The following is a 14004-nucleotide window of genomic DNA, read 5'->3' as shown; positions in this document are numbered from 1 at the left end:
TTATCTGTGTGTTTCTAATGTGGAAAGACTGTCGAGGCAGTAAAAAGACAGATGTCCGAAAAACAAAATCATTGCCAGACATAAAATAAGACACACACACACACACACAGACTTCCGTACTGTCGACTCAGCACTGCCACACCTAAGATGCTGTTGCCATGGTAACTCCATAGTTTGCGTGCCCCAGCTGGTGTTTCCCCCGAGGAAGAAGAATGTATGGGTGTGTGTGAGTGTGTGCCAGAGAGAGGTTAATGTGCCCCATGTGTGCTTTGCTCCGTCATGTGCAGTGGGGTGTAATGAAGAGGAAAAAATGGCAGGTTGGGAGCAGTTATCATGCTTTTCCATTGTGTGTATGATTATGTGTGGGTTTGTGTGTGTGTGTTTGTGTGTAGCAGTCACTATATTGGAGACATCAGTTTTCTCTACTGGAATAATTGATTGTTTCACTCTAAATGAAGACGGCACAACTTTGATTCAAAGGCAGTAAACTGAAGAAGCAGCGAGTTAAAACCAAACACCATAAAACCCTTTAGATCCACTTAACTGCCAAAATATGACCTCAATCCAACTTAATTAAAATCCAATAGCAAAACCACAACAAAAGCTCATGGAGCCACACCAGCGTAAACAAGTGCGTCCCACTTCATCACCCTCGTTTTTTATATTCTTCTTACCATGACTCGTGCTTTTAATTGACTCCCAGTACAGTGTGTGGTTATCCGGGTGTTGAGAGGATTTGGGACGAGTACAACATTTACTTGTGGTCATGTTCTGTTTCAGCTGCTCAGTTTTGTTTTGACGTCGCTCCACACAGGAAAATCATTCATTACTAGTGCACACGTAGTAATGATATAGTGTAAATCCTTGGCTCTATCATATATCTCTTAGATCTTGTTGAAACTGGCTTCTTTACCTGCTGGTCAGAGCTCAGAGTGATCACAGCGGAGTGAAGGCTTTGCTTTGCTTGATTTCCTGTGCATCACACACTTCACCTCTCCCTCGCTGCGGTGCAATTTATAGACCACTCAGATGTGGAGAAACACTCACCTGACTCATCATAAGGCTTTCCTATACATCACTGCTTTATTTTCCACTCCTTTTCTCCCCCACCCACCTTGTGTTAGTTAAACACCGAAGCCGTTCTCCACGCTTCTCATCTTTTTATCTTGACATATTGAGACTCTTTATTTGAATGTTTATCTTCCTCTGAACTCGTCTTGTTCATTGTGTTTCCTCCTCATCCTGTGACACATCTACCTGTCTCCCATAGAGCTGGGATGTCTGGAGATAAGACAATAGCTGTGTTCCAATTCATGGGCCGCCTCTTTCGGAGGCGGCATTTGAAGGCGACCGACAAATGCGTCCTTCCCCGAGCAACGGAGGATCCAATGGGGGATTCTTCTCAGGCCAGGATTCCTTGGCAAACGTCCTAAGAGAATACTACAGTACAGCCATCATGGTCTTATGCATAGACAGCGTCCTTCAAAGGAGGCGCCCCTCGGAGCTAAAACAGTAAGTGCAGGGAGGTGGGTTGTCTCATTTCCTGTTTGGTTGGACAGGCCACAGTCCAGTGCTCCATCCCTGAATGTCCATGAGTCAGTGATTGGGTTGAGTCCGTAATCAAGTTGCACTTTTGGACAAACCGTGCCTACATCCCAGAGAAGAGATTCTGCAGTGCGTCCCTGGCTGGTAGATTCACATCTCTCTCTGCGTCTGCTCTGAGCGTCACAGAGGCGGAGCAGCAGTTTGTTACCCAGAGCAGGCTGTACATTATGTGTCAGATAAAAGCTGCTCCCAGTCCTCCACTGCAGCCCTGCACCTTTACAGACTTCTACCCCGGAGGATCTGTACGTGTGAACGAGCCGCACATTAAATGGACTTCCCCCCCCCCCCCCCCCGTCAGCTCCCCTGCTACTTTAACATCTGTGTGTGTAACTTCCTACAGCTGCATCCAATAGATAAAGAGCTGAAAAACAGCTGACACCAGACAGAATGCAAATCTGACGCGATGACATCATATGCCAACTCACTCCATCACATTTCTCCTCTTCCATTCCTTTACCCCGAATCATCTCAGTCTGTCTTCCCTGCCAGCACATCACTCGCTCCATCCCTCCCTCCCTCCCTCCCCGTGCTCTAACCTGCCATCTCTCAACCGCACATCATATCATTCCCCCCCTTCGTGCACTTTCCCTCACCGACCCACTCAGCCGCTCTGTCAGTGTGTGGTTGTTTGTGTGCGCGCGCGAGTGTGTGTTGGTGCTGCACAACAGCAGAGGCATCACCTTGTTCCATCAGCAGAACAGAGAGAGAGAAACAGAGACAGAGAAGCAGAGGAGGTGGAGGAGGAGGAAGGATATAAAAACACTGTATATAAAAGTAAACGTTGAATGAATCATTCCTAAAAGTGTATTTACATGGATCTAGATACTTTCTCACTTCAGTAGTTCTACAGATTTGATGTTTTTTACCTTAAATGAAAGCAATACCAATTATCTGCTTTATGCAAAATCTTTTATTAAACAATTTTCTGTATCCCTTATTTTGAAATCAGGTCCAGATATGAAATCCCAATATTCTTCTGTTAAAGCCTCAACTTTTCTCTAATGGTAAAACGTATCCTCTTTTGTTTTCAATTGAAACAGGAGCTGTTGGTGTCTATGTCGACCAGGACCAGCTGGGACAGCTGAAAGACGCTTTGGGCAGTTTCTTCACTCGGCTGGAAACGCGTATCTAACCTTTCATTCTGGCAGCTCAGAGAGGGGCTTGTGATCGGTGGGGCAGAGGGTTGAAATATCATGAATGTCAGCAATACTGGAAAAGTAAATGTTTCTAAATGCGGCCTCATCGTGACAAATAACTTAATGGGGAGTGTTAAATCGACGCTGCGTCCGCTCACAAATAACAAAACACATTTTTCCAGCTCGGTCAATATTTCTGCAGAAAGACAGAACACAATCACTTACACACAGACACACACAATTCCCCCTGAGGGCTGTGCCACTCACTGTCATCCTCTTTTCTCCCGGCTGAACCATTAATGGCTAATTTGAAGGCGATTGGGGGTAAAAGGTCATCCCCCTGATGGATGGAAGGTCTAAGGGCTCATCAAAACGACGCACAATATATTCTTCAACCTATATCGCAAAAAATCAGATGTATATGCTGATGCACACACACCCACACATGCACACATACATCTACATCTACAATCTATTCCTTCCTTGCCGTTCAACCACGAGACAGAACCATTACCATCCATACCAGCACCATTTATCTTGACAGTGACAGGTGTGAGGGGGAAACCACAAACCCACAATGCAATACTCCAATGCAGTTAAACAGGAAAGGGACAGAGAGGGGGAAGTGAGAGGTGGGGGTTGGTGAAGAGGCAGACGAGGGCTCTGGTTGGTTAAAATGAAAACAGAATCTGTGTCTCCCATTGATTCTTAACCTATATGGTACGTATTCTACCAATAATACTACTTTACTACTACTTCAACAAAGGACGAGGCCCAAGCCGCAGCCTCGTAACCATGGATACAACACATATGGTGACACAGCATCGTATGAATTAATCAATGAGTGACAGCAGCGGATTAATCGGCTGAAACGCAGCCAAGAAAATGGGAAGCAAACAGAAAACATGGACACTGGCAAACAAACACAACCACAGCTTTTGATGTTTTGTCTGTTTTTTCCTCATGCCACACAAAGTTAATTAAATTGTAGGCATATGTGTGTTTGTCGGCTGCGACTGTTTGAAAACGCAGCATTGCTTACACCTGGTGTTAAAGGATTAGGTGGAAATTCAAGCTTTACTCAAAAGTCAAATGGGATCAGGATGCACAACTCTGACAGTGGTGATCTCCGTGTCCGGGAGGAGCTGCTCACTTTCTCTGAGCCCGAGGAGGCGACTGTGTGTCCAAATTCTGCTTCAAGTCCTGAGACGGAAACACATTGTGACCACATTTCTTTTATCAGACTGACAGGCTGTTCTTTTTTGTGATGTGGTTCCCAGAGATCGTTTTTTGGGAAGCTAAAGTCCCTGAATCATCCATGTTCTCTCTGATTTATTAAACAAGACATGAAAGGATTTATACCAGGCTCTGTTCTGCTCATTAAACATGAATCTGGAGCTAAGAGTTTGCTTTATCTTAACTTAGCATGACAATGTCAGGAATCTATGATGCAAATAATCACTTTGGATGGAAGGTCACAGTAGGACAATGTATCGTCAACACATTTGTCTCTAGCTCGGTCACAGTGATATCCTACTCTCTGCTGTGTCAGTACACACACACACACACACACACACACACACACACACACATTTTGCCTTGTCACGGTGCAAGCAGTGACCTTTCAGACAGGCCTTGACACAGCAGCATACCGCATGCAGAGGGATGAGATCATAGTGACGATGATACAGTAGAAGATGTAAGAAAGAGAAAGAGAAGAGAAAAAGAAGTAACAAGTTACGAGCGAGGAAGATGAGAGCGAAGAGGGAGGAGTGAGGAGGGCATGCAACAAAAGAAAGTGGAGAACATGCATGATGAGATGGAAATGAGGACCGGTTTGATCCCATAGGTAGACCACAGATGCATTTCAATGAGTTTTATCTCGCCATTACAAAGCGCACACACACACACACACCCTTCTTCAGCGCCCCTGCTCATGCAGACTGGCAGAGAGAAGCACGCCCTACAGCTATGATGCCATTGGCCAGAGATGATGTCATCTCTTCCTGGAGGATGAGCAGCGAGCTGAACGACTGGCTGGCTGAGGCAGACAGCGGGAGAGCGGCGCTGAGGTATCAATTCCATTCATACAGGGGCAGCGATGTTGTGTGTGTGTGTGTGTGTGTGTGTGTGTTTGTGTGTGTGTTTGTGTGTGACCACTCTCCACAGGGGCATACAGGCAGTGCTATTAGGGCCATGTCCATCAGTCAGAGACACAGACAGTACCTGCTCCCTGTTGGACGCTATCTGTCTCTCTCTCAAACACACACACACACACACTAGATATTTGCCCAAATGCACACCATCAAATATGCGAGTAATCAAGCGTGCACACACACACAGTTGCACACACCCATTTGGTGGCACTTAGGAGGGTTAGGATGGGTGTTGTCTCCCTGTTGTTACCGGGCTGTTGTCATGGCGATGCAGATGGAGCTTTTACTGCTTGCTGGGACTCTCACTTAGCGATACACACACACACACACACACTCTCTCTCACCTTCTTTCACTGGTATCTGCACATATACACCTTTTGAGAGCAGGCTTGCCCTTGCAACAGCTCGTAAGTAACAGTGTGTGTATGCGTGTGTGTGTGTGTGTGTGTGTGTGTGTGTGAGAGAGAGTAAACACCCCCATGAGAGACACTAGACACGTTCCTCTAAGAGATGCTCATGGGAAATTAGCCCGTGATAGCCTGTTACAAAGCGCTGCGCATTCACTCTCCTCCTCCTCTTTCTCTCTCTCCTTCTTACGCGTTTTGCACTCCCCTCCCCCTCTTCACTTCCCACACCTCCCACTCATCACTTTTTTAGTGTATGATGTCACTCGCAGGCCTGTAATTGCCAGTAGAGCTGTAGGGATTTCTTCCAAGACTTCTACGTGTGAACACAAGATGCAAAACCAATCCCTGAATCTCGATTGTACTCGAGCATGAACTGCAGTTACGGGTTTATATGAAGAATGCAGCACACATAGAATAGATGGATAGAAATCCAGAGACCGCACACTGAGGGGAACCATAATAATGTAATTTAAGATGTCCCGATACAGAAAAGAATTGCCTCGCTGGAGGAGGTTCTTTGCCTGCTCCTTGTCCATCACTCGTTTATACATGGAAACTTCCATTGGTGCATAGAAACAATGAGAGCTGCTATCTACTGTTCTATCAACACAGTGTCGTCGCCTCTGCTGAAAATAATCACGTGTATTAAAACCTGCAGTGATTATGTTGCAGACACGAGTTCTGTGCATCCATTAGCAGAAATATTAATCTAATTAGGGTTGAATTACATCCAACAAAGCTATCAAACATCAGGCAATTAAATGGGTTTAATGTTTAATCAGTATCTGTATCTGATTCACATTAACACCACAAACTGCTTCATGATAAAAAATGTTATCACCACCTTTAGGAAAATGGCTGCCAAGTCCTCTCCATCCCGTTGTTTAACCTGTGCATGTATAGTTGGTCTGAAACAATGAATCGGTTATAGATTATAAAGAAAATGGGCATTTCTGATCAGAGATTAATAATTCAAGGTGTTAAAAAGGACAAACGCAAATGAGATGCAAATTGTCAGACACCTCGGAGACCATCAGATTAATCAAGTGCTGAAAAAAGTGTTTGTGCCTAATCTGTAGAGCCACATGTGTAGGCATGGACATGTGAATGATTGTGGGTGTGTATGTTTGTGTATGTGTGTATGTATGTGTGTGTGTGAGAGAGAATGTGTGTGTTCATTGCCATTCTCAGCTGCTCTCCGCAAATCACCCAGAGACGCTTTAACAGCCCTGGGTCTTTTCATAAAAGAAAATGATGCATTAAAAACTCCACAGAGGTCCATGGCCTTCCGTAACTCAAACACACTTTACCCAATGGGGTTTATTAGAAAATTAGTAAAATTAGTATTAGTATTAGTAAAACGCAAAACACAGCCATGGAGAGATGGGAAACCATATGGAAAGTGGTCCCGTACATTCTCCACAACAAGATTTGGATCTATATTCAAATAAATGAGTTATTAGCAAATAAGACTCAAGAGAAGGGTAGGGGGAAAAGATATACGATCACATCATCACACACATAATACATTCAGCTAAAAGTAGACCACTAATAATGATCAATCCTTTACTACTAACTAAACTTAACCATCTCAAAAGAATCAGTGGCATCTCAACTGCTGCACTCATTGTGCCTCTCATATCTCAGGCCTGATGTTTTTGCACAATGGGCTTTACAATGCAGAGCTCCCTGTGCCGGAGCAGCCATTTGTTCCATTTGGGAGAAGTGAACCTTTAAAGCTGCAGCCGCCTGCCATCAAACAGCCCTCCGCCTTCTACCGAGGTCGGAAGAGGTCAAAGATGAAGAGTGCAAACAATTCCCGACCTCCTGCTCCGCATCCCTTCGCTGCCACACGCTCCCTCTCAGCTGTGTCTTCCCCAGCATATGTGTGCATGGCGTGTGTGTGCGTGCGGATCCACAGGCATGTGCGATTTCCGCAGCGAGAGACCGGTGGAGAGACTTCAGATGACTGATTTGCACAAACACACTGTGTCGGCGTAGAGGCACAGACACAGACACTCGACTTCATTCATCTTAAAACACTTCACATTGGAATCTGTGAATGACTGTTCTTGCAATAAAAGAAGAGTCAGAGTGTGGAAACGAGGGAGACGAGACTAATATTCCTGCGATGGATCAATGGTGAACACATGGGAGGTGATACACAAACGGTGCTAAAACGGCCACTGCGTTCTCTGGGAAATTACACCTTTGTGTTCAGTTATCAAGACCTCGTTCATTAGCCGAGATCGTTTGTGCTCTGCAGCATCCATTCATGTCCAGGACCGATTAACTGTCAGCATTAACATCCCTGTGAGGCGATGGCAGTTATTATTTGAAATGTTTAACCTCTCGATCCACAGAAAAGACCAATCAACTATTGGCAATTTAGATCCAGTAAAGACAACAAAGTGCAATTAGGTTTAACACTGTAGAACAAAGGTCACCGATAGGTGGACCGTGGTCTAGGACCCAGGCACCATCCTATCCAGACCCAGACTGATGACCAATAAATCATTGAAAATGGTCACATTTTGACAGAGCATTTCTTTGCCTTTGGGACAGCAGCTCAGGAAACTTACAGACCATGCGTTGTAAATCATATGAAGCCACTCAGGCAGTCAAAAGAGGAAGAACAGAGAAAAGTAACTTCACATGGTTTGCTCCAAAAAACAGCAAAGTAGATGACGAAAACTGATCTTATTTTATTCATACTTGACATTAGAAAAGAGCATTTATTCTTATTAGAATACTGAATATTATTATATTTATTGCATTATACTTTCATTGAGCCGTTGACGTCTAATATTTCAATATATATTGCATTGTATCATAAAGCTAGTTATGCATTATCACGTTCCAGACTTTAGCTTGAGGAAAATCTTCTCTCTCTGTGCCTCTCTTGAGTTTTAATTGAATATCCCTGCCGTATACACACTGTAGAGTCTATACAGGTAAAGCTAAAAGGGCAAAATGTAAATATTCACCACCGTAATTGCCTGAACACAGAGAGAGAAGACGCTGAGAGAGAAGACGATAATTATATCGCGAGGTCGAAGGGCATCTTCATCGCTCACCTGCAGGCAGATATTCCTACAGATGAATCTCTCTCCTCCAGCAGCCGTTGTTTAAACACTGCGACTGTGATTATTAGATGCACAGCTGTGTTCTCCATAGGTTTATGTTCTCATGTTCTTCTGTTTTAAAGCTTCCCTCTATCGCGACGGGTGGGGGGGGGGAGCAGATGATTGCATGAAGCACTGAGCTGGAAAGCTCTGTGATCCTGGCCCGCGGCTACAGCGTCATGATATGAAGAGACCAATTTCGCCTTTTTTGTTTTTTTTGTTTCGCATTTTCACGGCGAGCACGTTGCGCACTCGAGTTTGCTGAACCGAGGAGCGCCTGAAGACACGTTTCTACTCCACTACGCTCACACATGCAACCAGCTCCATCCATTCACGTGACAGTGTTTGTAACTAAAGAGCGCAGCGCATTTGGAGCTGAGCTTTCTTTATGTGTACGATTAACCTCGCAAACAAGTTTACATTGTTTGACAAGAGACTCAACGAAGCGTATATGTCAACACCTCTGTTAATGCACATTCTGTCTTGTCAGGAGTCAAAGCACCACTTCCACCTTTTAGAGGAAGCTGCCAAATAGTGACCTGCAGCTGAAGGACCACTTAACTCCCAGTGATTTCTCTGAGCTCTTAAGCCAAGATGAAGATTAAAGAAGAGACGGAGAACAATGTGTCACAGGGACAAAGCACAGCTGAACAATGAGGCAGCAGAGAACTCTTAAATATGCTACTGACGCAAACTAAATACTTCCTGGTGCTCCTTCTCAGTAAAAGCTTGTGAAGAAACTTCTATGGAGCCTTCTGATTGGCCGGGGTTGTTTTGAGTGTAATCACTAGGTGCTGGGTACTTCAGGCTTTAAAGATTCAATATGAAACTTTGGCCACTAGGGGTCTCTCAATCAAAGCAATAAGAAGGACCTATTGATGACATTGAGAAGCAGCGTGGGATCATGGGACTTGAAATTTATGAAAATTTGATGAGGTAACGCATTAAAGTTTTATTCATGAATAATCGTGATCTGTTTGAAGTGACCAACACAAACAGTGGAAGGAAAAAACTGTCAAACAAACATCTATGAAATGAAATTGTTCTAAATGATTGTTGATTGATTACACCAACTTTAACTGTCAATGTTGACCGTACCGTCAACATATCTAAATCCATCTCTTGTCATTACTATACACACTCAAAATCGGTTGAACTGAATACATTACGAATCAAAGAGCAGCCGAAAACATTTGAATAAAGAACTAATTCACAAAATAAACTAGAGCATCACACACACACGAAACATAGTTGGGACATACAAACACAGACAGGCTCGTGCCCAATTAGTGCCAAAAACATCACACAGCTCTAATGAGGATATGGACTCTGAAACAAGGCAATTTAGACACATTCACACACATACATGCACACACACCACACACACACATACATACACACACACACACACTTATGCACAGCTGCCCTTCACACTATGAGCCTGCAGGGTGTGACAGGCGGGGACGCCAAAAGAGGATTTGTGGTGAAAAGCTTTGGGGAGGAGGGTGAGAGGGAGAGAGAGAGAGATAGGAGGAGTGGAGAAGAGGGGATTACATGGTGAATATTTCAATACTGAAACATACCAATTGGCTTGGGCTCCCTTTCTGGCTCGGACAGACCGATACACACACACACAGACACACACACACATACAGACACACACACATAAAGGCATTAGCGGGGCCATATCTCCTACAGCTAGCTTAGCCCTGACTATACACAGAGTGGGGTGATGGGTAAAGCTAATACCAAACCACTGGGACCCCGGGGATCTGACTGACAAGCTGATTGCTGGCTAACCTGCTGTGTGACTGACTGGGTGGACTAGAACCAGTCAATCTCTTCCCTTTGTAAGAACAACTAAAAAGTGCAGCGCAGCAGGAAATAGATCCCACATGTCAGAGGAGAGAACAGATTTTACTGTAAAACTAATAAGATCAAAGCATCATATAGAGAAGCTGGAAAGAACATTACACCAATACAAGCAGGTTTAGTGTCTGTTATTAAATTACGGACTCTTGAGAATGAAGATAAAGCGTGGACGAGACATACAGAAGGGACATCAGTGAAATAAAGCCGGTCACTTTAATATGTATGATGTATTTGTTGCAGGATTTCTTGAGAAACATCATCCCTCTGTATGTAATAAATTGACTCTTATGATATATTTCTGACTATAGGGCTCAGTGTTCCCAGATTTTACTCTGTGAAAAGTGTTAATTTAACAGTGGTTATTTTCAACATTTAAAAACCAAGTGCAAATTTGATTTAAAAGACAAATCAATACAACAAATACAACACAAACACTCTGTACAGCCATCTCGCTTTTCTCCGCAATGGGAATGGATACAATCAAAATTCACTCCCAGGTCAAATGACGCAGCTTTTTATCGGCTCTGGATCAACATGTCACCTGAACACGCTAACTTCTTCTTCTTCTTCCTTATTTTGGCAGTCTACATGCTGACTCTGCACCTTTTCTGGCACGACATTGTGACACACATTAAACTTTCGTCCGTTGGCGCGTTAACAGCCATGAACATTTGTGTACTTATTGTTTAAGTACAAGTTTTAAAAAACCTGCATATACGCACAAATTTTGGAATAAAAGACTCTCTGAGTTAAGACTCCTGGCATCATCGGGCAGCAGGAAGTAAAACAACTTGTGGCGCACCAACAAATAGAATGGTGACTTAATTATCAGAGTAATCTCTTTTCTTTTTGTTCTGGGTAAAAGGCTGAGTAACATTGAGAATCCAGAGAAAGGAAGTAAAATTGGGGCCAGGGCACATTTTACTCTCCAAAGTCATCATGAGGTATAATTGAGAATCGCTTTGCACACACAGAAAAAACGTCAGGGCGCACAGGACTAGATGGCAGAGAGGGGCCATGTTGTGAGGTTAGAGGTCAACAGCAATGTCCCAGATACAGTCGGGCCTCTGGAACTCTAAAGGACAGAGGGACCGGCTGCTGGCTGGCATGATGGCTGCCACATGCTGCTCGGGTCAGCGGGGAATGAGGCTACAGCGTCGGAGTTGGCGACACACACACACACACACACACACAGACACACACAGACACACACACACAGAAAGAGAGAGAGTGAGAGAGAGAGAGGGGTGAAAGAGGGAAAAGGATTAACTTATAAAACAATCCAAGTGTAGGGGAGTGGGTTCGTAATGTGTGTGTGTGTGTGTGTGTGTGTGTGTGTGTGTGTGTGTGTGTGTGTGTGTGTGTGTCTCTCTCTTTTTCTGGGGGCTGATGGGGGGTGGGAGTGTTCAAGCGGACAGTACATTGTCCCAGTTTTTTTTCCACCCTGGAAGCCCTGGGTTATAGACACAATACATACGTGTGTGTGTGTGTGTGAGTGTGTGTGTGTGTTCATAGTTAGCATTCTGCGGTCTAGACCCGGGGATTAAGTGTAATCTCTGGCCAGTGATACAGCTGATGAGCTGAGGTCTCACATCACTGCCTCTGCATCGACACCATCATCCTTGTGTCAATTATTTTAGGTTTGAAAAGAGAAAAATAAAGCATTTACCACTAATGACGCAGCATGAACTCTCATAACATCATGAAAAACACATCGTATTATTCTATTTTTGATCTTATGGGAAATGTACTATTGATACAGAGCAGCCAGATGTTCAACCGCAGGGTTTGTTACCATCTCATCAAGTCTAGGATGTATCTGTATCATCTTATCTTGTCAGAGATCATTTGTGTAGAAAAGTAAGTAAAACATGACGAAACAATGCTTCACTGCTGAAAATAAGGGACAAAAACTAGTCCTGATCTAAATTCATCTCAGTTCAGATGAGCTGAAAACAAGTGGAGGTATTCTGCTTCTGTGCAGAATTACATATACTTCCAAATAATTGAGGATAAGGTGAATAGCCCAGTAGAGACAGCAGGTAACCATCTTCTTTCCCAGCACTGAGATATCTGAGTGGGTTGTTTGTTTTAGGTTGTTAGTTCCACATTGGTCTTGTTTGTAGATTTATTACAGCGTGCTAATATCTGTATCATTGAGAAAGAACTGCAACACACAAACATTACAATCTATGCATGCTGCCAAAACAGCTCCCTCTTTAAAGCCTAGTACTTTATACTTTAACACATTTAAAACTTTTTAAGGTTAGGTCTTTTAGGGGAGTATTGCATTTTAGGGGCAGCACAGTTGCCTGAAGTTTCCAGATTCAAGTCCCAGTTCAGCCGGAGTCTTTCTCCCCGTGTTTAAATATTTTTTTCTCTGGGTACCCCCGTCTTCCTCCCGCAGTCCAAAGACATGCAGATTGGGGATTTAGTTTAAATTGAGACTCTAAATTGATGGTAGTTGTGAACGGTCTCTCAATGTCAGCTGGGATTGGCTCCAGCTCCCCCTGCGACCCTCAAAATGATAAGCAGAACTCTTAATGGATGGATGGACTGAATTTGAGACTTTCTATGAACGCCATGCAGAAACCCTGAATCCTCACTTTCACACACCAGTGAGGCGCTGAATAATCCCTCGTTTTTTTCCAGATAAAAGAAGCTGCAGTCACCACTTGTGTGTGTGTCGGAGAGAAAAGTACTCAATGTGAAACTAAAACTAAAATATTAGAAGTAATGATTACCCCCTGGAGGCAAAGCAGAAGCGTCGATATGACATTGGATGTGCAGAGCGGCTAATGATTCAAGCGCTGCATGTCTGGGAAGCAGACAGTGTTTGGTCTACATGACACACAGGGCTGTGTTCGTCAGGCTGTGTTTAATTACAACAGATCGGGGGGGAATCAATATCGGTCTATAGACTAAAATCACACTGTTGGTAAACAAACCCAAGTTTTTCAAGCATAGAAAAGCTCCCACTTAACTCCAACCATTGAGCGAGTGCTAATTAATTTACCCCAGCTCACACACACATCCCAACCACCACCACCACACAGGAACCCCATTTGCAGATTTAATTAAAATAACTTCATTACTCGGAGCTTCAAAACATTTGACTCTATAAACAAAAGACAAGACAAGAATCTCTTTTCGAGGACGGGTGTTAGAAGAAAACTACCAAAGCAACAAACATGACGACAAAGAGTGTGACACCGCGGAATCGTCCTGCTCCCAGAGACAAGGTGGGACATGTCGACACCTGACATCAGGATTACTGCACTCGCTCACACACACACACACACACAACTAAACAGCCTTCAAGTAAAGCCATAATTATAACAACACAGTCTGCTCAGATACAAAGAGAAGAGAAGAGAAGAGAAACATGTGGATGATCGACTACAAGCACTTGAGTCCAGTAGTCTCATAACCTCGGGCAATACAGTCTTTTGTTCGTCATCTTCTACCATTTCATATTATCTCATAGTAATAACCAATCCCCTTTATGTATTCTCCTCTTTTATCACTGATGTCATGTGAATTCATGGACGTTCTCACTCTGAAGATTAAAAACTAAGAACTAAGAACCAACCCCTGTCAGATAAAACCGAACTGAAAGCCCAGCGGCCCCCTGAAACACACCACATTTAGTTAGTCCCTGGAAAAGTTGACATTCTAAAAATACAAGCATCAGATATCAAGT

General features: G+C 43.8%; 1 protein-coding gene across 4 annotated transcripts in view; it reads right to left on the bottom strand.

The window, feature by feature from the left end:
• The window catches only part of sh2d3ca (SH2 domain containing 3Ca), a 47195-nt gene that overhangs the window by 17588 nt on the left and 15603 nt on the right, over window positions 1-14004 (bottom strand). The window lies entirely within an intron of this gene.

The sequence above is a fragment of the Hippoglossus hippoglossus genome, chromosome 12 (genome assembly GCF_009819705.1).
Source record: "Hippoglossus hippoglossus isolate fHipHip1 chromosome 12, fHipHip1.pri, whole genome shotgun sequence".
In the NCBI taxonomy this organism is placed as follows: Eukaryota; Metazoa; Chordata; class Actinopteri; order Pleuronectiformes; family Pleuronectidae; genus Hippoglossus; species Hippoglossus hippoglossus.
Note: the sequence above shows the minus strand (reverse complement) of the source record. Positions and strands in the feature narration are given on the sequence as shown.